Source organism: Chamaea fasciata, unplaced genomic scaffold (assembly GCF_029207755.1).
Source record: "Chamaea fasciata isolate MVZ Bird 193981 ecotype frontalis unplaced genomic scaffold, bChaFas1.0.hap1 SCAF_8, whole genome shotgun sequence".
NCBI lineage: Eukaryota > Metazoa > Chordata > Aves > Passeriformes > Sylviidae > Chamaea > Chamaea fasciata.
This window is the reverse complement of record NW_027094093.1, coordinates 16,475,828-16,499,092: the sequence shown is the minus strand read 5'-3', so window position 1 is coordinate 16,499,092 and position 23,265 is coordinate 16,475,828. Positions and strand designations below refer to the sequence as shown.

Here is a 23,265-nt window from a genome sequence, read left to right as displayed (position 1 = left end):
ATTGCTTATTACAGGAGAAAATAAAAGTATTTTCTTAAAGTTCGGTAAGTAAATGTTTTCAATGTCCATAGGTCTGCTTATCCTCAGCATAGGGCTGGTAAGCAAATGTTTCATTTTATATTTAGTAAACTTCCCTGCTGCCTGATTTAAAGAATAGGAATGACTACAGTTATCTAAGACTGAACTCTGTATAATTAAGAACTTAGAAGATGAGAGTACCTGTGTGTATACGCAACACTTTGTCTTCCACCATCTGTGTAACGTAAATGTATGATTTTAAAACAGTTTTAAGCTATGCTTCTACCTGTTTGTTTCTCTTTAAGTATAGGCAAATAAAAAACCCAAAGCTCTGTAGAATCACCACTTAAGAATTTGGTATCAAGATCATTAGAGAATATTAAAGAATAAGTTGTTCAGAAACAAGTGAGCTAATTAACAAGAGTTTTCTGGAAGTTCTTTCAGGTCACAGATGCTGAGTGACCTCTTGTCTGAAATGATTCTGAATGAACCTTAAGACACCTCTATCTCCTTGCCCTGTTATTTATTTCTTTTAGAAGAAAAATAAATTACTACATTCCTGGTATTATTGTTTGTAAGAGACTTAAAAATTATAATTGTGTTAAACACTGTTGCAGTCATCAAAGGACTTTCCCCACTATGGCAAAGTCTAAAGAAGCTGCATGAAGCCAATCCTGCCCGAATCTGGGAAACTGAACTGTGAGTTAAGATACCTGATGGGAACTTAAAATGAGATAAAGGTGGTATTATTGTCCAGTTATCTCAGGCCTAAGGCGAAGTAAACAAGGCTGGAGAAGAAGAGTGTATCCACAAGGAAAGCTAGGTCAGCAGCTATGCTGGAACATCAGCTCTGGCTAGGTCTGGTGGGGGGAGCCATAGACACAGACTCATTTGCTGGGGCCAAGTTTGCACTCTTCCCCCTGCGGTCGGGGTGGATGGGGAGAGGTTTTGGGGTGAAGCCTCTGTTCCACATGAGACAGAGGGAATAAACACCTACCCTCAGACACTACAAGCTGGGCTTTGAGCTGGATAAGAAGCAGACCCTCGAGAGAGAGGATGGTGATTTTATCATGCCAGTTGTCATCCAGCACACAAGTGGTCCAGCTGTAACATTCCCACCACCTCTCCTCATGGCAGGTCACATCCACACGGGACATTCACAGTCACGCAGACGCATCCCTTGTGATGGGGCATAACTGGCTTGACTTTGCTGGTGTCAGAGGCAGCTGTCATGTGTTAGAAGGGATCACAAGCCATCAAAGACCCCCAAAACACCCTCAGACTCCTTTCTGAGGCCTTCCACCAAGTGACTACACAGGATCCACAATGTCGCAACAGATCCAGTGTTGCAAACGACAGTGTCAAACATCCCTTCCCGTGGAAGGGCGGTGCTCGGGTGTTCCCATGGACACCTGAAGGTATTAACCCTTTGAACTCTACATTGCATGGCACCGCCCAACGGAGAAGTCCAGAAGAGGAGTAATAGGATGCCGTCTGGATCCACGAGTGGTGGTATCTTTCTATCACAGTGATGTCTCTGTTATTCTCTTCCCTCGCAACTTCCCCTGCTTCCTTTTTCCTATTTTTCTCTCTCCTGCCCCTTTGTTCCCCCCATTTCCTGGTAAATAATATCTGTGCTATTGCCTTTGGCACATTGCCTCATCCACACCTTAACTGGGGGAGAGGCATTGTGCTCTAATAATCTGATCTAGAATGTCTTCTAGAATGTATGTGGCTTTGTACTTAATCTTTCTGTGGATTTTACATGAAAACTTACTCTGACACCAAAGTCCCACTTAATGTTTTTCCTGCCTCGGCTCTTGGAAACTGAACACCAAAAAGAAAAAGAAAAAAAAAGTGTTACCTAATGAATTTCCTAATTTTATTCAACCACAGTGAAAATGAGACTTGCAGGTTCATCTGAAGGAATAAAGCTTTTTTCCCAAGAAGCTTACCTGAGAAGTTACACAAAAAATACTATGTCAAGGGATCCTTCTATGGAGGTCTCTGCTTGAATAGGAAAATGACCATGGCTTTTGTATGCCAGGGTGCCCAAAATGATCCTTTGTTGCACAATAATACTGCCAAATCTGGAACTGCTAGCTTGAGAAGTATGGAAAACATAAACCGGCATCATACAGCCTGTCTTTGTCTAATGAATAGTGTAGGTTCAATAATTTATAGAATGCTGTAAATCTACTTTATTTTTGGAGGTATTTGCCCTTTTTCCACATTCTCTTATTGAAATTTGCTGGTGGTGGCATCTAGTTCTCCAGGGATTTCAACTGATTTTCTTGGACGACAAAATCTATTTCCAATCTTGTTACCGTGAACCAGAGAGCAGGGCTGAGGTGGGGGAATGTAACTAGTAGGAGTACAGTTTGCTTAGAGAGGCCTCAGAACCATCTTTGGGGGGCAGGAGATGTGCCAGCCCTGGGGACAGGGGGTGACCAGGCCCAAGCAGAAGGACCAAGGTGCCAGAGGTGAGTCACTGACCAGGCAGATGAGTCTACAACAGGTCTGCTCCACGGCAGGGTGACCTGTTCCACTCCGTGGGTTCTCTACACAAGACAGTCCAGCTTCCCCTTTTCAAAAGTGTGTGTTATCTATCGAGGATGTTGTAAAAACTGTGATGGAGGATCTACAGGGAAGAAAAAACAACTCCCCCTCCCCGAAAAAAACAACCTACCAAAAACCTAATGCAAATTAAATCAGAGGAGTCATTTCTATGGCAGCTTTCTGCCCCATGTAATGTGTTTTTTTACAACCTCCCATTACTGGATGACAAAGATTGATTAGCTAACGCAGTGACCACTGCGGGAGAGTGACAGTGCAAAGTTGGGTGTCGTGCTTGTGTCACCAAGCCTGGGTGGGGAACGGCCCTTAGGCTGCTGCTGACAGCCCTGTCCCTCGGCGGCACCCCTTTGTCTGACACCATCCTCCCGCCCCTGGCACGGAGGTCCCTCTCGCTCCAGCACGGCCGCGCTGTTGCCCACGTGCTTTCCCGTTTAATTCCAGACCCGATGTCATGACCGAAGCCCGTTACGCGGTGCCCGCCGCTGCCCCGTTTCCCCGACACGTCGGCAGCGCCCCGACTCGGGGCTTCGCCGGGCGCCCCGGGGCCGGCCGCGGGAGGGACGGCGAGGTGCCGGCACCGCCCCGCCGCTGCGCGCAGAGGGCCGCGGCCGCCCGGCTGAGCATCCCTGCGCCGCCGGCATCCCTGCGCCTCAGCCCCGGCCCCGGCACCTGTGCCCGGGCCCACCGCAGGTGGGTACGGCCAGCGGAGGGCACCTTGGCCGGCGGGCGGGGGCGGGGGGCGGCGCGGCGGGGCTGCGGCGGCGGCTGCCCGCCCCCTCTCTCCCTCCCTCCCTTCGTCAGGCGGGCGGGGAGCTGCGGCGGGAGGGAGCGGGAGCGGCGGGGCGCAGCCTCCCGGGCCGCAGCGGGGATGCGCCGCGGATCCCGGCCAGGAGGTGGGCGCTGAGCGGCGGCGCTGGGGGCGCGGGTGCGGGGCCGGAGCGCCGGGACGGGCCGTGCGGGGAGCCCCGGGTCGGGAGGCGGCGGAGCCTGGGCTCGGCGGGCGCTGCGCGGTGCCGGTGCCGCCGGGGGAGGCGGGAGCGGCCGGGGCGCGGCGGCGGCGGCGGAGCCGGGCTCGGGCTCTGGACTGGGGCTGTGGCCCGGGCCGGCCGTGGCTCTGCGGCCCGGGGGCGCAGCCGGAGCATCCGGACCGGGGGGGGCCGGGCTGGGGTTACGTAACGGCATCCGCGCAGAGATGCGCCGGTGTCAGCCCCGGCTGCCCTGGCGCTCCCCGAAGTCGTGATTTTTTCGCCCTTCCCTGCAGAGCGATTTAAAATGCTCCAATAAACTGTGTGGTCTGTGAGGTTCAGTTGCAGATGAGCTATTGCCAAGTTGATGCACTCTTAGGATACCTTTTTGTTTTCGTTCTGTTCCCTCTCCAAAAAAAAAAGAAAAAAAAGGCAGGAACGGCCTGTATTCCCAATTTGCTGGCAAGGCTGCAAATCCCTTCCAAGTACTTTGAAGATGTATGGATTCATTAAAACTGATGTTTGGATATCATGTGTTTGCCAGAAGTGCTGATGCTTAAAATGAGTGTATGACGTGAGTTTTGCCATTGGCTCGTCATTTCATGTCAGTTTCTAATTGCTGTCGTGTGCTGGGAGGATACATTGGTGATTTTCTTCCCGAAAGCTTCAGCAATGCGGGTGCCATGGACTAACAGTAACCGAAACAAAAGACCTTGCTGGACTTCTCAGAGCAAATTAGGAAGCCAAGGTCAAATGGCAAACGTCAGTGCAACTTGTATGGGGTAGCGTGAGAGAACAAAAGTATTCACAAATCTTATTTCAGAGTTTAAGTGAAAAGTGTTCCTTAAATAGACTATTACTCAGTAGATGAAAAAAAATGCTCAGTGAAGGTGTGAGGAAATTGCTATTTTAGGACTACAATTAACTATATCAGCTCAATTTTAATGGAACTAGTACATTTAATTGCATTCCTAACAGATTTTCTGTTCTCTAGATGATTAACTTGCAGAATGATACCAGCTCAAAGATTAAAATCTCATCAAGTATCTAATGGTTTCTCTACAGTGTAATTGTGTTTGGTTTATAATAGTTCTTTTCTAATAACCAGATTTTGCCCATACAGCTGTAGATACTATAATTAGATGTTTTTATCTTGGTGTAAATGACACGACCTTGACCTTTAGAGGCTAAGCAGATGTCATCGTTATGGATCTTATATATTTAGTGAAGAATTCATATGTTATAATAAACATTGTTTTCTTTTCTTTTTGTTTAAAAACTCCTCAAGGAGACTACTTTATCTTTTCTCTCCACCTTAGATAAATTAACAGAGGTGTCTGCAACACTGATTATTTGAAAATGTATAGGGTTTATATTTAAACAACCTTTTATTTCCAAGTGCATGGCAGGATGTGTATCTAGAAAACAAAATTGCAGGGTTTGTTACTGAAGACTCCCTAAACATTTCCCCTTGCTGCTGAAGGCTGAAGGAGGTACCCTTTGTTGTACTGTATTTCTTCAAGCATGTTTCTTCCACTTCCCATTAATTGGCTCTTGCACTCCCAGATCCTCCAGAGCTCATAGAGCTGTGCTGCTGGGGGCCTTGTCTGCAGCCTTGGTTGTTGCTGGAAATTTTTTGCTCTTACCCCATTCTGGGAGCTTATTCATAAATGTCTGCGATGCGGACACTGGTTTGCATATACTTGTAGGAACACGTGCAGGGTTTTTTTCCAAGTGCTGGTGTTGAAGGACTGTATTCTGTATATTTATATGCTCAGATGTGTTTTTTATACAGCCATCAAAAACATAACTTTACTCACAGGTGTGAGAGTTACTGTGCATCTGAGCAGCCATTTGGACATTACTACAAAGCTGCCATGGCTATGGAAGGTTAAAGCTCCATGACTTGTAATGTAATAGAGCACTCCCTGGCCTCCTGCTCTATTGCACATGGTGGCAGACGTGAGACTGCTCTGCTTTGCCACTTCTTCCTCCAGTCCACTCTGGAGATGAGAGCAGAGAGTGTTCATACTACTTCTTCCTTTAGTCCCTGGCACATGTGTGTGTGATTGTGTATCTGTGTATCCCTGGGTGCTGTACCTTTCAGGTGAGGCACAGTCTACCGATGGATTACTTCGTGTGATGGAAGTGAATGGTTTTGCTCTTGCTTTTCCAAATACATGTGATATCAGCATGGGTTTTTCCCTGAGAATTTATGCTTCTTTACCATGGGGCTTTGTCTCAGGAGGGCTGTATTTCTTAAGGGACTTTAGTCAGTGCCTGTGCCACGCTAGAAAACCTACTGCCACTGCAGTGGGAGACGGGAAGGAATTGCCAGCACTTTGCTGCTAAAGATGTGTGTCTATGTATAAAAGGAGCCTGTCCTAACCGTTTAATTAGCTCCTCTGCCTCACCTATAGGGTAGAAAATACTTGTACATTACTCCCCTATTTTCTAATATTTTTTTAAAACACTGGACAATTTAAACAATTCCTAGAGATTTCTGGGAGATTGTTTTTTGGTTTTTTTCCTGGTAACTAAATGTTTCCTGGTTTTGAAGCGTTTGACTATCCTGATATGGGAAAAGACAGTGGTTTCTGTAGATAATTTTCATGGGAATTGTTACTCTGGGCAATTAGACTTCAAAAAGGAATTTCTCCAAGGATTTTCCTCAGGCTTGTGTTTCTTTCTTAGGCTAAGTTTAATGAGATTTTAAAATACCCTTCACAGTGGAATATGAAAGTAAATGCTTAATTGGGGGTGGGGGGGAGGGGGGTGTTTGTGTGTTGAATTTGCCGTATCAACATTGTAGGTGTTGAAGGAAGCAGCAACAGATACAATACACAAATGAAAGTAAACATGCTTAGGCCATTCGAGGGATGTTGGATATTGGCAAATTTAAAATATGGCTTTGGTCCTATAGAGGAAACTCCAGCTGCCACAAATCTAGTGAAAAGAAAGCTTTATAATGAGGGGCCAGGTAATGTGAGCTGACTTTGGTTGTAATGTTATGAAATAATAAGGAATATGTAGTTATGGAGTCATAGAATGATTTGGGTTGGAAGGAACTGTGACAGGTTGGCTAGTCCAACCTCTTGTAATGAACAGGGACATTCTTCAACTAGATCAGGGTGCTCAGAGTCCCATCCATTCTGGCCTGGGTGTTTTGAGGGATGGGGTATCTACTATCTCACTGTTCCAGTATTTTGTCACCGTCATCATAAAAAAACTTATTCCTTGTATCTATTCTTGAGTCTATCCTCTTTCAGCTTACAACCACTACCCCATATCCTTTTGCTGTTGTCTTAGGCCGTGTTAGTGGAGTTTATGCTGAGTGGTGTTATTATATTTGTAATTAATTTCACCATCTCCATACCAAGGTTTTGTGAGCTGTAAATACAAACTTACAACTTTCAGCTATTTCTTGTAAGTTGGAATACAGACATGGAGGCACTTAAAAGTTTGGATTTTTTAAAATGCCAGTGCTGTACATATCCTAGTAAATGGTGTTTCTAGCATGTCCCTCTTTTGGGGTTGTTCCTTTTAAAAGAGTTGAAAAAGGATGAAAGAACCCTTTGGTGCTGACAACTGATAAACCAGTAAAAGAAAGAACAGCTAAATGTGAAATGTGGAAAATGGGAGAGCACCGCAAGAATTACTCTGTGTAGGCAGTCCGACTTGTGTCTTTTAGGGAAACTTCTGGGCTGCATAGACTTGTTAAGATTAAGGGAGGAAAAAAGTGAACAGTACCAAAATTCTAGAGACAATTGTTACATGAAGAAGTAACAGGGTTGGTTTTGTTACCATTTTTCCTTTTTTTTAATGGGAATTGTCCCACGTGATGCCTAAAGGGTCCTTCCAACCTAAATTATTCTGTAATTTTGTTTTGTTATTATAGGTGAAACCCAGAAAATTGTTAATTTTTTATAAATAGTGAAAAAAAAGATGGTGCTTAGAAACTCAGAATTATTATTTTTCTGGCATATTTATCTATATATTTATATAGATCTTCTGTGGAATTTCTGGATAGTTTTAAAGTTTGTTCCAAGTGAAGTGTGTCAGTCTATTGTGTGGAATGTGTCTATGCTGAGGGCTATTTACAGTTATGGGTGGTAGCAGCAGGTAGGGAGACGGTGAATTTCCAAGCTTGTTTTTCTGAGAAATCTGCAGACTGGTTGCTTAAATGGTTTCAATGTGAGCCGCTCCATCACCAACTCAGAAACCAAAAAAGATTGTATGTCATTACTTGTTACCTATAAATTTAAAAGAGAAGCTTTGAAGGAAGAGTAGGAAAAGTAAGTTGGAAATTGAAGAAGAGTGAGAGGATGGGTCTTCAACGTATGGCAGTTGTAATATGGTTAAATTATGAGAAGTTTATAGTGATTCTTAGAAATGCCTCATTGTAGCTGAACATTTTGAAACTGAGTTAAACTAATTTCCTTTTCTTTTTTTTTCCCTGTTCCTTTAAGGTGAATATATTTTAATACTAGTCGAGAGCACTTCTCTTAAAGGAGATAATGGATACCTTAGTTTGAGGTGTAAAGAAAAGAAGTCTCTAGTTGATTGTGAGTTTAATATAGAATTGCAAGAATTTTAATTAGCAGGTGTCATTGCTAGATTTAAAGATTAGGTTTTCTACCAAAAACCCTATGTGAAAAGTGGTTTTCTTGCTGTCTTTTTGCTGGAGGATGATATCTGTATTTCTCACAGAGTCCAGTCCCTTGACATATTTAAAAGGTTCTTTGTTCCTCAATCAAATACTTCACATTTTTTGAATTTAGACCCTCCTCCCATTCCAATGTATCTTTTCCCCCTTATTTTAAAAAGCTGAGAATAGGGTGGGTAAGTTGAACCTACTCAGAATTTAGCAGATAGCAGTCTTGGTTATGATCTTTCACAGTGCGATCTGACTGCTTACATTTGTAACTCTGCTAAAATAGGGTTTTTTTTCCTTTTTTTTTCAGTGGAAATTCAGAGGTGGAAATGCTTCTAGCCTATAAACTACAGAAACCTTCATTACTTTTCAGTTCTCATTAAATATGTGAAAATCACAAAAATCATGCCTAGTCCCTATTGATTTACATGTTTCTAACACAGGTTCAAAGGCACTGGAGGATTCTCTACTTAAAAGGCTGGATTAAGACATCTCTATGTGGTACCAAATGTAGTCCCACTCTTTACTGCAATAGCTGTTCTGTTGGTATGAGGCTTTTCTAAAGCCTGTGTAATTCCCAATTAAAATAGCGAATTGTGATTGCGAAGGATGCAGATGTTAAAATGATGCCTTGGATCCTTTACATCAATTCAGTAGGGCAAAGATCTGGGATTGCTTTGTTATGAAAACAAGTCAACCCAAAGTAGGTAACGTTTGTCTAAGAATGATCTATAGATCGATTTCAAGGAACCTTCTCTTGGAATGTGATACACTTTTTCAGATGATGAACTGAAACATTTCTCAGCAGAAAATCTAATGAGCTCAGGTTGCCCAAAGAAGAGTCTGTATGAAACCTGTGCTATGGAGTGAAGCCTACCTGCTCAGAGGAGGCTTTGGCTATGTCTGCCCAGCAGTGGCTGACCTGATCAATCCCAGAAAATGAAAAAAAGTGGGAGGACTTTGTTCTGTAGCAGTTCCTGCTTCCTGTAAAATGTTTGCCGTGGGAGACTAAAGAGTTACAGAAACCTCGGTGGTGACTGCTGATTTGCCTTAGATATGGATGTAGGCAGTGGAGTTGGTGAGACCTTCATGGCTCATGCTGACTGTTTAAATGAGAAAGGGTTAAACAATAAATAAATAAATGAGAAAGGGATTTTAGCAGTAGCCCCAGGTGTGGGGGAGCATGACAAGGGCCATGCACGTACCTCTGGCACTTGGAAGGGAACAGCTTGGTGTGAGGTCCAGGCCACTGGTCAGGACTTGGGCACACTGAGCAGCTGGAGTGAGCATTCTGTTCCTCAGGGTCTCTTGTGGCAGCGCCACCTGGGTCTTGATTTTTGTGTCTCATGGAATAGACAAGCTGGGATAGAAATGCCACATTCATCCTGCTTAATATAACACAACTTCATTTTATTCAGATTACGCAATGCAGTGGTGTCTCTCAATTCTTGTTGCCACCCCAACCTCTTCCCCTGTGACAAACCCAGTATGGATAAGGTGATGTTAAGGGGAATTTGGGTCAAGAGAAGGTTCTGCTGGCATCCTACAGGAATGGTTTCAGGCTGATGATTCTTATTCCTGTTTCACTTCAGCCTTTACTGTGTGGATCCTGTGTGTAGTCGTGCTGCATCTGCAGTGGGACTGCAGGTGCGCTCTTGCTCCCACTTCTACTTTATTAGGATTTTTATAGCTGACCTACTCAGGGGTGCCTGGCACCCTTTTAATCTTTTTTTTCAGGAAAACAGTGTTTAACTGTTTCTTCTCTTCTGCCTTTGAAAATCAAATTCAAACTTGTTTGGAAAGAAATGGCAGTGTTATAGGAGAAGTGGGAGAGAAATTGACCCAGTGAGACCATGGCTCATCTTTTTAGATTAAGATTTTTGAGATTTTAGCCACAAGATAAAAGTTTCTTTAATTAATTTATTTTCATGGAAAATGGTGGAGAACAACATATTTTCTTTTATAAGTTGGTATTTAGGGATCAAGTTAGCTGTGTTGTCACCTGGTAAGGATAGGTCTAGGGAAAATGGAACGGTAGAATCACTGATGGAGAGCTTGCCACAGAAATGGCAAGAAATGGACCAGGTAAAGGGGTTTTCATCTTGAAAATGGGAAGCTGGAGTGGTTAGTTTGGTGACAAATGTTTCTTTCAGAGTAGAGTGTATCAGCTGGGTGAGAAGGTGGTGACTAATGGTGAAAAATTTAGTTAGTTAAAAGCAAGAAGCTTCAACATAAAACAGCTTGCTGAGATAAGAAACAGCAGCAGTTGAGTCATCTTGAAGTCCCTCTGACCCCAATGTGAGCATGACATATACATCCCTCTTGTAAGTAATTATGTTGCTTTTCTGTTTAAGTTCGTGTTTCTGGAGTTTATTCTGTTTCTGGAGAGCAAGCTTCGTAAGATGCTCGCCAAAAGCAGAAGGATAGGAATGCTATGAAATAAAGCTGTGGAGCAGTCGGGATGATTCTGTCTGTAGCCAGACAAATTCTTTTTCTTTCTGTGTAATGGTTGAAGAATGCTAAAATGCATCTCCTTCCCGCCCGCCACCTTCCTGTCAGTTAAATACAAGTTGTCTTTCCACATTCACTTGTGCCTGACAGCTCTCTTCTGTGTGTAACTTCTAGGGAGTATAGGCAGGTCACAGTTGCTACCTATATATTAACAGGTATATTAATAAGTGTAATATTCTTGGATGACGTAATCATAGGCAAAAATAATGCATTCTCTGACTGAAGGGGAAAATAGTTCTCACTCTCCTTAACTGTGACCTATATTGTGTGGGTGTGCAAACATGCTGTGGAAAGCTAAATGTAAATTATATGGTGTTCCACTGAGAGGGCTTTTCTCAGTTCTCCTAATAATTGGCGGCATAGCCTGCGTACAAAACCCATGGTCAGTTTGCAGTATGCAATTCAGTGACATGCAATTATTATTTGCAATGCAAAATAATCTTTAAAAAGCCCAAACAAGGTATTTTCTTTAGTAGCTGCAAACTGTCTTTTGCCCAGTTACCATAAATACTGTTTTATGACAGAGCTTACAATTAATAAAGAGAGTGGCTTCTGTCTCTAATTAATACAATAATGGTTGTTCTTTCTTTTGATGTGGTTTGAGGATTGTTGGGGGAGGCTTCAAACCAAGTCAGAAGTGAGGGTTAGAATTTGTCCAGCTGACCAACCGTGAGATCCTTATAGGACTCTCCAGTAGCTCCACATGGTTGTGCAGTATCTGTGAGTTAAAGGGAAAGAAGCAGCTTCAGAAGTAAGCTGTGACATGCTTTTTAATTTCCGTTTTTGGTGATACAAAAGTTGTGGTTGGATCTGCAGATGCTCTGAAATCTAGCAATGACAGAGCGCCTTGGGTTCATAGCTCCTACCCTTTCTATAACAGCTGCTGTGTGTGTCTGTCTGCCTGCTACAAATTTAAATTTTCTGAGCTACTTTAGGAAGAGGAGAGAGTGTCATATTTTTTGCCTTTAAAATTAATGAATTCCTATTCATCATTTTTTTGGGTTTTCATAGTGTTTTGGCCAAAACAATGGCCAAATGGCTCTACAAAGAGCAGATTTGGCTAAAACAGCTGTGTTGTAATCATGTGGCTTTTCCTAAACCTGTAATATTTTTCTTACTACCCTTGGATTTTAGGTTTCCAGCTGAGATGCCTGAACCAGTTCTGCAGAGGCTACGTAACAAATCGCTGCTCATAGTTCCCCCCGTGTTCTGTGCCTTCCTGAATGCCTCATTTTTCTCCCAACTGTGTGACCTTTATAGATCCAAATCCCCACTTGTCCTCTCCAACGCCTTCACATTCTAATAGTTGGAATGTTACTCAAACTTTTTACACACTGTACGAGGGCAGTGCATGGGGCAGAGAAGGAAGGATGGAGGGAAGGAAGGATGAAAGGAAGTAAGGAAGGATGGATTGTTGCCTCCAGCTCTGATTCCTGCTGCCTGTCCAGCCCAGAGCTGTATTGGCCCTTGGCTGCCAGTTTGTGGTGCAAAGGCACAGAGATACTATTATTCCCTGGCACCTTACGGTATTTCTGGTGTAATTACTTTCTGATATATTCATTATTAGATTTCCCCCTCAATGTTCTTCAGCATTTTTAAAGATTTATTCAGTATTTTCAGAGTTTTATGTTTTCCTCTTAACTTTATGAGCACATTAGCTCAATCATTTTGCATAAAGCTGTCAAATACCAGTCATAAACCTGTGCTGTATCTCTTTACTATTCTATATATTATTAACTATTTGAATTATTTTAAAGTTACACAGAATTCTTTCGTAAAGTATAAATCCATTGACTTTAGAATCTTCTACATTTTCTTAATTCTTTTTCACATGTCTTTTTTGTACTAAATTAGTAAAAATCATTTCAAAGATGGAGTAAGGAACAATGCTGTGTAAAATGTAGGTAGACAAAAACAGTAACTCAGTAAACATGGTGAGTTTTCCCTAAGGGGAACAGAAATATGCTAGCTAACATCAGGTGAAGGGACTTTACTTACAGTAATCCAGAACTATTCAGGCTGTTATTGATGTATATCAGGATCACAGCTCTCTCTAGAAAAAGAACAGTATCTCAAAGCAAAGAAGTTTTATTTTTTGATGCCATTGCATAAGTTCAAAGGTAATGAACATAGTTTAAAATTTTTTTTTGTTTTGTGTTCTTTGTCTGGTTGTGGGCACTGCGTTCAGTGCTGAGAGACACTGTACGTGCTTGTGGGGAATATAGCAACTTCAGAGATTTTATACTTCAACATGTATGGCAGCATTCCCATTCTGAAAACTAGTGGAAACAAACTGCTCTTTAGGCTGCAGATATCTTGAGGAACACATAGCTCTGCTTTCTTGGCTGATTCTTGGGTAGTTTGCCATGAAAAATGTGTCATAGCTGTGTGATATAACACTGAGAAAACCACCAACATTGGCTAAATCTGTTTGTAGGTGAAATTTAGATTCTTATATAGAAATGTAATGAGTACAAACTTATTTTGAAATGAATTTTTTCAAAGCCACATGCACTAGGGGTGTGTTGATCACTCCTGGTTTTCCAGCACTGAGATCTCTTCCACAGCTCCTGCCCTCTTTTTCATTCTGTCTGTCCTCCACAGGTCACTCCTCACCTGTTAATTCACTGCTCTCAGAATTCCAGAGCTGTGCCCAGGCTCACTGCTCCTTCTGGTGACAACTGGCATGTCCCCTTGACCAGGCTGATGATGATGCTTCCTGCCTGTTCTCTCCAGCTGTTATACCTGTGTGCTTCTCCTGAGGTCCTTAGGAACTCAGGGGATCCTTGGGGGGTAGTGCCAGGGTCTGGGGATATAAAAAGAAAAAATCTCGGGGAACAAAAGGCCGGGATAGTCTCAGCCTAAGCATACAAAGGAAAATTGGTTATTTTCCTACCAGTTCTTATGCCTAGAAGCAGTGTAAGGGGCAATTTCTTAATGGCAGCAAGTGAAATATTTTTGCACTTTAGGTTGATGTTTCTGTCAAGGTGGGTTATACATCTCAACCATGCTGAAGCAGATTTAAATGTAATGGTACAACTTCCAAGTGCAGGTTTCTCATTTAGAAGGACAAGTCTGAACAGAAATAAATGTCTGTATGTGTTGTGGAACCCGGAAAGTAATTCAAGCAGACCTCTCTGAAATTTTTCTTTTAAAGCAATCTTCGTATGCTGCAAAAATGAATTTAAAATCTTAAGTTACCCAGTGGTAACAGCACAGAAAAGCAATACTTTTTCAGCTAATGTTAATTTTTTTCCATTCAAAGATAAATGAGGAAGTGAGAAGCTTCCAGTCTTTGACAGCTGATTTTAATTTATATTTGTTTTTTATAGTGTGTACTAAGTGTTTGTCATTCTCAGTACCAGCCATTGCTTGTACTTATGAGTTAAATAATCAAATAATGATGGAACCGTGGTACGTTTTAAAAGCCTTTGTTCAACTAAGAGAATGAATGTTTTATTTAAAGAAATTAAACTATGTAGGAAACTGAAAATGATCACTATCATAGTTAGATTTTTTTCTTGCTTAGAAATGTGCTGACTTATGTTGTCTTCATAGTCACTGAAATTTATCAGTGTTTAACTACTGGTGCTTTGGAGTTTCTGGTGTCCCATTTCACTTTTATAAACAAAAATATTATAAGACAGAATAGGCATTTTACAAATCATTTCAAAGGCTAAAACATAAATATTTGAAGGGAATGGACTGTAGATTCCAAACTTCTACGATAGACTTCTACTCACACAGCCTTTTGTCTTCTGAGTGTCTGACTGGAGTGATGGGGAAGTGGAGGTTGCCCTGGCTCTGTAGAGAGTGAAAAAGAAAAGGGAAATAACCTTCCTAAGTTTTCCAAATGCATGGGCAAAGCCCTGCTTTTTAAAATAGCTGCACTTTTCCTGTTTCAGGATGCTTGTTAAAAATCAGAGAAAATAAGGGTGAATTTGAAATTTTCTTTCCAGAACACTGCGATTTTCGATTGAATATCTACAGTGCTTTTTCCCCACTCCTTTTTAAGCTGCCTTTTAGAACTTTTGTAGTCAGGAAGTTGTCCCAAAACATATTTGTCAGGTGTCACCATGTAGCAGTAATGCAGTTAATCTTACAAGTCCTTTTTACTTTCTTAGTGTATTTGCTTGGTAGTCTTTCAAGAATTATTTTACTGCTATTTTCTGGTGTTGATTAATTTTGGAACAGGTATTGCATACTGCAAGGGAGTTTTTCTTCTATGTAAATGCTCTGGGCATCTTGGCTGAGGTTACTGACACATATTTGGCTAAATGCTGACTTACCAGCTCTTGTGAAGGACTGAAGAATGTTGAAAAAATTAACTGAGTTACTTAAGAAATTACTGTTGTCCTTACAGCCGGAGTGATTTCTCCTCTCAAGGAAGAAAAAGAAATTGCAACAGAAATTGAAAGTCGGTATTGAGATAAAACGAATGTCAAGGGTAACAAAATACTGTACTATGTTGAGGTATGAAAATGTCCTAAAGTCCCTTAAAAAAAAAAAAAAGAAGTGGCTAAGTTCAGTATTTTTCTTCATTCTGTGGCAATACACACATTAATGAAAAGTTTGACTGGAAAAACACTAAGTCTCACTTTTAAGTAGAACTTTTAATTCAGTTGTCTGGTATAAATTTCTAAAGATATATTTATTTATGATAATGAAAGTATTATGACTGGTGATAAAAATCTTTTTGAGATAACATTTATGTATATCACAATATGTTTTCACTATCTAAATGACAGATGACTCAGAATCAAGGTTTTTTTTATTCTAATGAATTTACAAATACTGAGTTGCCCTTACCTGAGTTCATAATTTGTGAATGGTAACAAGGAGCCGAGGAAGAAATTTTATCTCTATTTCTACCCTTAAGGTATCTTTTATGGTTTTTAATATAGTAAGATTTTATTGTTTATACTTTTGGCATTAATCTTGCATAAAGTATTGCTTTCAGGTCTGTTCTTATGCCTAGAAATTTCTGCCAGATAATGTTAGGAGATTTTTCAGTAACAAAGAAATCAGTAGGCAACAGGAAGATTAAAAAGGAGATGCTGAACTTCAACCCATGAGTTGTATGGAATTAGAAGTTCAGAAAAACCTGAGCACTCAAGCTGGAACCTCTGACACAAATTGTGAGGGCTGGAGCACATCTCCTGTGAAGATTGAGAGAGTTGGGTTCGTTCAGCCTGGAGAAGAGAAGGCTCCAGGGAGAATTTATAGCACCTGTCATTACCTAAAGGGAGTCTTCTTACAAGAGTGTGTTGACAGGACAAGGACTAACGGCTTTAAACTGATAAAGGGTGGGTTAAGGTCAGATGTAAGGAAGAAATCCCTCACTGTGGGGGTGGTGAGGCACTGGCACAGGTTGCCCAGAGAAGCTGTGGATGTCCCATCCCTGGCAGTGATAAAGGCCAGTCTGTACAGGGCTCTGAGCAGCTCTGTCAGGTCAAGGTGTCCCAGCCCATAGCAGAGGGTTGGAACTTAATGATTTTTAAGGTCCCTTTCTACCCAAACCATTCTGTGATTTTATATTTAGGTTTCCATTGCCAGGAAAATATGCTGTAAACCCTTCTATTCCTTCTTCTGCTTTGGTGGTGGTGCCTAAATCTTCTGTCTTATAACTGTGTGATTCCTGAAAAGAGAAAAGAGGACACTTGTTTTTTGGTCACCAGTTTTATTCATGCAAGTTTATCACTAGAATTCCACCCATATTTTACTAAGCATGTTCTGGAAAATCCAAATTTGTCAGTGTCTTACATAGGAATAAGAAGCTCTGAGTGGGAACAGTGCTCCCTGGTTTGTCAAAGTCAGTGAGCAGAGGGAGGAGGAATACTTAATGAACTCTGTTTGACTGGAGTTTGTGTCAGCCAGGACGTCTTCTCAACTCAGCCAAGATCGCAGATAAAATCTTATGATGGTTGTTAACAGCAAAGTTGGAGGTGTGGATGGAATCTGGCAACTGAGGGATTTATGCTACATGAATGAAGTCAGATGTCGTCACGAAAGAAAATTTTTAGTATCCTGTCTTGGGTGTGAGTATACACCCGGCATTCATAAATGCCCCCTCTTCAGGCTGAGAACCAGTCCTAACAGCATTGCAGGTGAAGGTGGAGCTGCTTCCTTCTGAGAAATCATGATGACAATAATTGAAACAATCAGATTTATTCAGCTGCTTAATGCTGGAGGTCTTTTTTGTGATCTTTAACTCAGTGTTAATTTAGGTCACCCTTTAGTCTGAGTAAAAGAGACCACAAATGCTTTTTCTCTTGACTCTATGTCTGTACAGGATGTCTAGAGAATGCTGTTCATTTTGGTGCTAGTGTATTTTATGTTCTGTCTCTTTGATATGAAAACAAAAGGTCTTTTAAAATAATTTGATAGCTTACAGTATGCATGTATTTATTTTGGGTATCCTCCTGTATTCCTGCTTTTATGTATAGTACCTTAAAAAAAAGCTTGTTTTATTGGCAATAATCATGGATGCACAAGTGCAGCAAGAGCCTGTGAGTCCCTAATATCTCTGTCCTGCAGCTTCAATGGTGCAAGCAGTGTCCTCCTTGAGCCCTCCTGAGATAGATGAGGAGCTATCTGTAAGAAGCAGTAAACTTCAAGGTCTGCACGTAAATACTGTACAAGGAAAAGTATCTTCCAAAAATTAGCTCATAATTGAAAACAGAATGCAAATAGAAAAACCCACAAGAGTTACCTTTTTTCTTTGTAACACCAAATTAGTGCAAGTAAAGTTGTAACTCATCATTTGCTAACACAGCTCTTCAGAAAATTAGCATCCTTCCAACAGAAGTAGTTGTAAGGACAAGTCTTAAATTTTCCTGTATTTATCTTCTGAATACAGTCCACCAATGTCATTTGTTTCATTAATGATTCAGAGTGCATAATAATTTATAATAGAGAAATATGACTGCCCTTGTATCTTCCTCCAGGCTTAAATAACTATGTTTTGTCATATCTATTTAAATTGTTTATATTAAAGTGTCATTATGAAATTGAAAATGCCTCTGAGTCTGTTTCATGGAAGTTGAAAGCCCCTGCGTGACAATGGCAGGACATTGTTGACCTTGTTGGTGTGTTGAGTACAAGTGGCTGTGTTTTGGGATGCAGGACATCTTGATAGTCACTTATCTGTGATGTGGGCCTCTCAGATGTTGTCCAAGTGTTCTCAGTGGTAAAATCTGTTTGCTTATGTTAGAGTACTGGAGCGCTTTCTTTGTATAGGGGAATATGTCTGAAAATGTGAAACACATGGAAGGAGTCACCCACTGTGGAAATAGTGGAAGCTGAGAAAGTTATTTTGCCAAAAATAGTTGCGAGTACATGCAAATCTAGCTAAACAAACACTATATGAGAGATTTCTGACCAGCTGTGGATAAATAAGTACAAGATTCCTACAGTTATATTTATTACTCTCTATAGTGGGAGCTATCCCCAGGCTTTGGGAACTGGGATTATCTGTGGGAGAAAAATAGTCAAGACAGCATCCTTTGAAAAATATAGCTAATGACTTTGAAAGTATTTTTTCCCTCTTTTTTTCTCCCCTAGACATGAAAGATGAGCACAGGCTGAATGTGGAGCCTGGTGTCCTACCCATGGCAGTAACTCTTGAGCAGGGAGCACAACATCCTGCCCTTACCAGCCCTTTCCCTCTGCTGTTGGACTGGGAAGTGTCACAGGGAGCTCAAAATACCTATTTCCCCTACCCAGTTGGTCCAGTCTCTTCCTAGACCTTAAATCTGGCACGTATATGTGCTTATTATAGCTTCCTACAGTGTGTGTAGGCTTGAAGAAACTCAGGGAAGGGAGGCATTGCATCCAGAAATGGGGGCTGGAGAAACCTAGTTTTACAGGGCAGACAGACACCAAAGTGAAAACAGAGTAAACACAATTAAAAGAAACAATTGGGTAAATTTCCATCCTTCTGCTAGAGTCTTAGAGGATAGGCTGTAAGTTTGTGTGTGGCTCCAGGGCCAAGGAAAACCAGAGAGATTCAGGTGGATCTGTACCTCCTGTGGGCCCCACAGAAAATACCGTACAGGGATCCACAGAAGAGGATTTGTGACTCTGTTGATTTAGGAAGTGCAATTTATTTGTTTGTTGTACTCTGAAAAATGTTTCAGTTTTATGCCTTTGTTACTGAATTTGGATTAAGTTTACCAAATATTTTTCATAGAAGGAAAAACGGAGAAAATTTTGAAAAACTGAAATTTTATCTGAATACATTTTCAATGAAATGTTCATTTTGCTGTGCCTTGATGTTTAAATGGGTTTTTTTACTTGAAATTTTTCCTTTCTTCCTCCTCTTGGTCTCTGAACTAAAAAAGAATCTGCTTTTCATGCAGCCAAAATAGGTTCTTTTTTTTCAGTAAAGGATTTGAGGTTTATGAAACATGTCAATAAACATGCCCAAAGAAAAACTTGCTTGTTCCAAAAATATAAGTCAGACTTTTCTAGTTAAGAAAAGTCATCCCAACATATGGTGTGTTTCTTTTAAGATGCAAAATATATATACACTGAGATGAACCCTCTTGAGGAACTTGGAGGCAGTAGCTCTTGCTCTTAAAGCTTCTGTCTTCATTTGCTTCAGCAGACATTTACTTTCTGAAGATTTTTCTTCCCGATTTCTAAAAGATGTTAATGGTGCCCTGCCAAACTTTTGTTGACAAGCTGTTTCTTGTAGGATACTGTTATATATAAATAGTGCCTTTTTTATGTTTAATTTTTCAAGCCAGGGGAAACATTCGGATTTGCTTTCAGCATACGTCTAGATTAACATTGTCTCTGGCATAGTAGTTGTTGTAGTCTTGTATGACAACTGTTGTACACATTATTTTACTTGACTGAGGCTGCAGAATAGATGGGGTTTTCTATGTGATTGAAGTGTTTTTGCCTGATGTGTTTTTCTCAGTGCCTCACTTGCTGTGGCAGTAACCTGTGTTCAGTGCCACCACGCCACTGTGACCTTCAGACAGACCAGCAAAAAAAAAAAAAAAATCCGTCTTGTTTGCTCAGCATCCCAAAACACAATTAGGGATGGTTGCCTGAGCAACACAACATCCTTGTCCAGTGCCACAGGGATGGCTGTGATGCCAGTTGGACTGTTCTCCCAGAAATGGCACGCTTCCATGCACAAAACAGTGGATTAGCAAAGGAATGTTTTTACTTCTCATTTGGTTTTCATCTTTGCTTGGACTCTCTTCTGCTGCAGTGGTAGAAAAAAGGCAAAGGCACAGAGTAAACAGAGGAGTAGAGGGAAAGAAAAGGGCAACATGGATAAAGAAAGGAATCCTATGGGAAAGGGAGGTGGGATTGCTTTGCGTTTTGGATATAGGAATAAAGCAATGGAAAAAATCTGGCAGAAAAGATTGTCAATGTGGCAGAAGCACTTAAGCAGAATAAAATCATTTAGAAAACGAATGAGGGACAAAACATGGGCAATGCTGTAGGAGCAGTATAAATGGGTAAAAATGAGAAATATCTTTTTTTTTTTTTAAGCATGTAATAGCTCTAACATTGAAACTATATTAACTAATGAGATTTGTTAAATCTGTTTTGCTGAAAAATTTATATTTCAGATTTTGGTGTTGTTGTTTGTTTTGGTTTTTGTTAATTATAAAGAAACCAACAGACTTATTGATGTTTTGATACTTGGGTATGTTTCCCTAAAACAAAACTTACTGAAGATCTCTTCTGGATGCAGGTTGCTTATCGATCTTGTGTGGTTAAGGCCCACTTGTATTTTGCAGCCAACAGCTCACAAGGGAGCAATATGGCTGGTATCACATCTGTCTGCCTTTTTTCTTCTCAGCTTGAATGAAGAGCTACCTATTTACAGCTAGGATAGCTGTGGGGAGGCCTTGGCACCCGTCCAGAGAAAGGGCTCACAGTCACGTCTCTACATCACACAGAGATGCTGTAGCTACTTTCCTGCTGTTAAGCCACCTAATTTTCCTTGGTTTATACACATATAGCCTGTGAATTTTTGGATAGCTCATGCACTGTATGAAATATTTGTTCCATCTGTTCAGAGCATTTGTGCTTTATAATAAATTCAGAGCAATACATAGGTTTAGAACTTGATTATTTTTTTTAGCCAGTAAAGAACTATATGGAAGTCTTTCAAAATAAAAGCTAAGCTGTGAGAAGAGAATAGCACAACAAACTAAATAGGAAATAAAGAATATTGAAACTAGATGATTTTTAATGTCTGTCCCTTCCATCTAAAACCATTCTGTAATTCTATGAAATATTTTCTTTCAGTGTTTTTCCTGGGCAGGGTGTAGGTGTTTGAATTTTAACTACCTGAGGTCTCCTTAAGACTCAGTTTATTCTGCCACTTGGGTGCTAGCTTCTTCAATTTTTATAGAAAGATATTCCTTGACCAGAAGTGTTTGTGTTCTACTTAAACAGCTTTTCTGCTATTTAATTTCATTATGGATGATGTAATCTTTAAAGCTTTTATTTTTTCCTCTCTGGTAGTGTGGTTTGATGGGATCAACAAAATCTGTTACACTGAGGTGTGTTCTAATATATTAAAATCTCATTTTAGCTGGTCACTATAGTACTCTGCTGTATCAGATGCTTTTAATGTAGCTGCTACTGTGGGCAGTCACAATGACAAAGGACTTGTGCATGTGGAATTGGGTTTAGAAATCAGAGTGCAGAGGCTTATATGTTACAGAGCTCTAATGCCAGCTGCAGCAAAGCTCATCTCTTTTCTCTAAACAGCTAAATAATTGGCATGAATGTATTTTCTACTTTCATGGCATCCACTTCTGTTCATGTCCTTTCTATATCATAATCTCACCAACATCTCCTCATGGTATAGCGTGATGGTCTGAAGGAAAAGTGATTTCCCCATCAGCTTCTTATACAAATATCAGTTACCAAGAAACACAAAATGATAAACCCACTCCATTGAAGTACCTGTACAGTTTTCCCTGTCCTGTGTCTCAAAATTAAGTTTTCAGAACATCTGTCTTAAAAGGACACTTTTCTATGAGAGAATCTGCAATTAAAGTTCTTTTTTTTGCCTTGTAAAGCTTGTTTATAAAACTTGAAACAATTGCAGTGACTAGGCACATAAAATAGCCACCCTGCTGTAGGAATTGAAGCAAGTTTCTTGAAAGAGCTTCGAGTCTGCCATTGAGAATTGTTGCTTATTTAAATTTCATGTCTAAATCAAGGCTAAATGCAGATTTAGGAAGTTAATTTTAGGATACATCTTGCTAAAAAAAATTACTCTTAAGTTTAAGGTAAAACTAAATAAAATGAAAATATTATGTTTGGGTACACTGTCCTCAGGATAAAGCATTTCTGTATATATAAATAGAGATTTTTATTTATTTGTTTGAATGAAGACCAGTACTTTTTTAAAGTGTAGTTGCAGATAAAATTCTTCGTATCTTTGTAGAAATGTTTAAAATAATAAGAGGAGACCCAGGGTATTTTCCCTAATATTGAAGGAATAGAATAAATTTTACTGAACTGTTTTGGTTTTCTTCTTTCTGCCTTGGAATCAAAATTTCTTTTGTGGTATGTGCCCATAAATGTTTACAATTTTTGTGTCTTGACTACAAATATAAATATATATATAAATAAGAAAAAGGTTTATTTACTCTTTAATACAAAAATTTTTTCAAAGCTGTATATTTTATGGGTTGTTTAGTAAATTCTAAGTCCTATAGCTAGAATTTCTGGTGTTTCCATGATACATTTATGATAGTCTCCTTTTGAAAAATAAAATGACAATTTGTAATTATAGAACTCTATTTTTCCCTCTTCCATTATCTCCTCTATGTGCAGCCTGTGTGATCTTACTTTTCATTCTTCTGACCCCATATTTCCCAGGAGATCTCCATGTATTTTTATCTTTATTAGAGTAAAATAGAATTCCAGATACATTTTCTAAATGTCTGCTTTTAATGGGGTTGGGAAGGGACTCTATAGGGTTTTTAATTTATATATTTGTGTGTGTTTCTATGCTGGAGTGCCTCGTCATGTGCAAGTCAAGTGGCTGGGTGAGTCACTGTGATGTTCAAGTCAGATTTAGGGTCTGCCTCTCCCATCTTACTCAACTCTTTGGTGCTGTATGGTCACTGCTAATGAGTTATCTCTTGACTTCACGGATAAATTCCTGTTGCTTCTGAGAAGTTTGTTACTGTGGCAGATACAGAACAAATTGGGATGGAATGTTTACTAGGATGCATGCCATAGCTGAGAGGTGCTAGCTCAGCGCTGGCTACAGAGCTTTTGTGTGCAGTGCAGTTCAAGATACGCTTCTAGGACTGACTCTTAAAACTCCTTTAAATCACTGCATAATGAGTTTTTATATTTGAAATTAGTCAAGTAACATTTTTTTCAGGCAACTCTCAGAACAGAACTACACTTTTGTTGGCATTAGGGAATTTTTAAGACTAGGAAGAGGTGATCGATGTCTTGCTTGGTGTGCTACATGAGACAAGAGAAAAACTTCCACTTATAATTCCTGCAACCGTCTAATTGATCTGCACTGTATCATCT

General features: G+C 40.4%; 1 protein-coding gene across 2 annotated transcripts in view; it reads left to right on the top strand.

Annotated features, from left to right (window-relative positions):
- The first annotated feature begins 3,420 nt into the window (after positions 1-3,420).
- The window catches only part of OSBPL6 (oxysterol binding protein like 6), an 89,689-nt gene continuing 69,844 nt past the window's right edge, over positions 3,421-23,265 (top strand). For both annotated transcript variants that reach the window (XM_066189856.1, XM_066189854.1), the window contains exon 1: positions 3,421-3,488. The gene's annotated coding sequence lies outside the window, so the exon portion shown is untranslated. The remainder of the gene's footprint in view (positions 3,489-23,265) is intronic.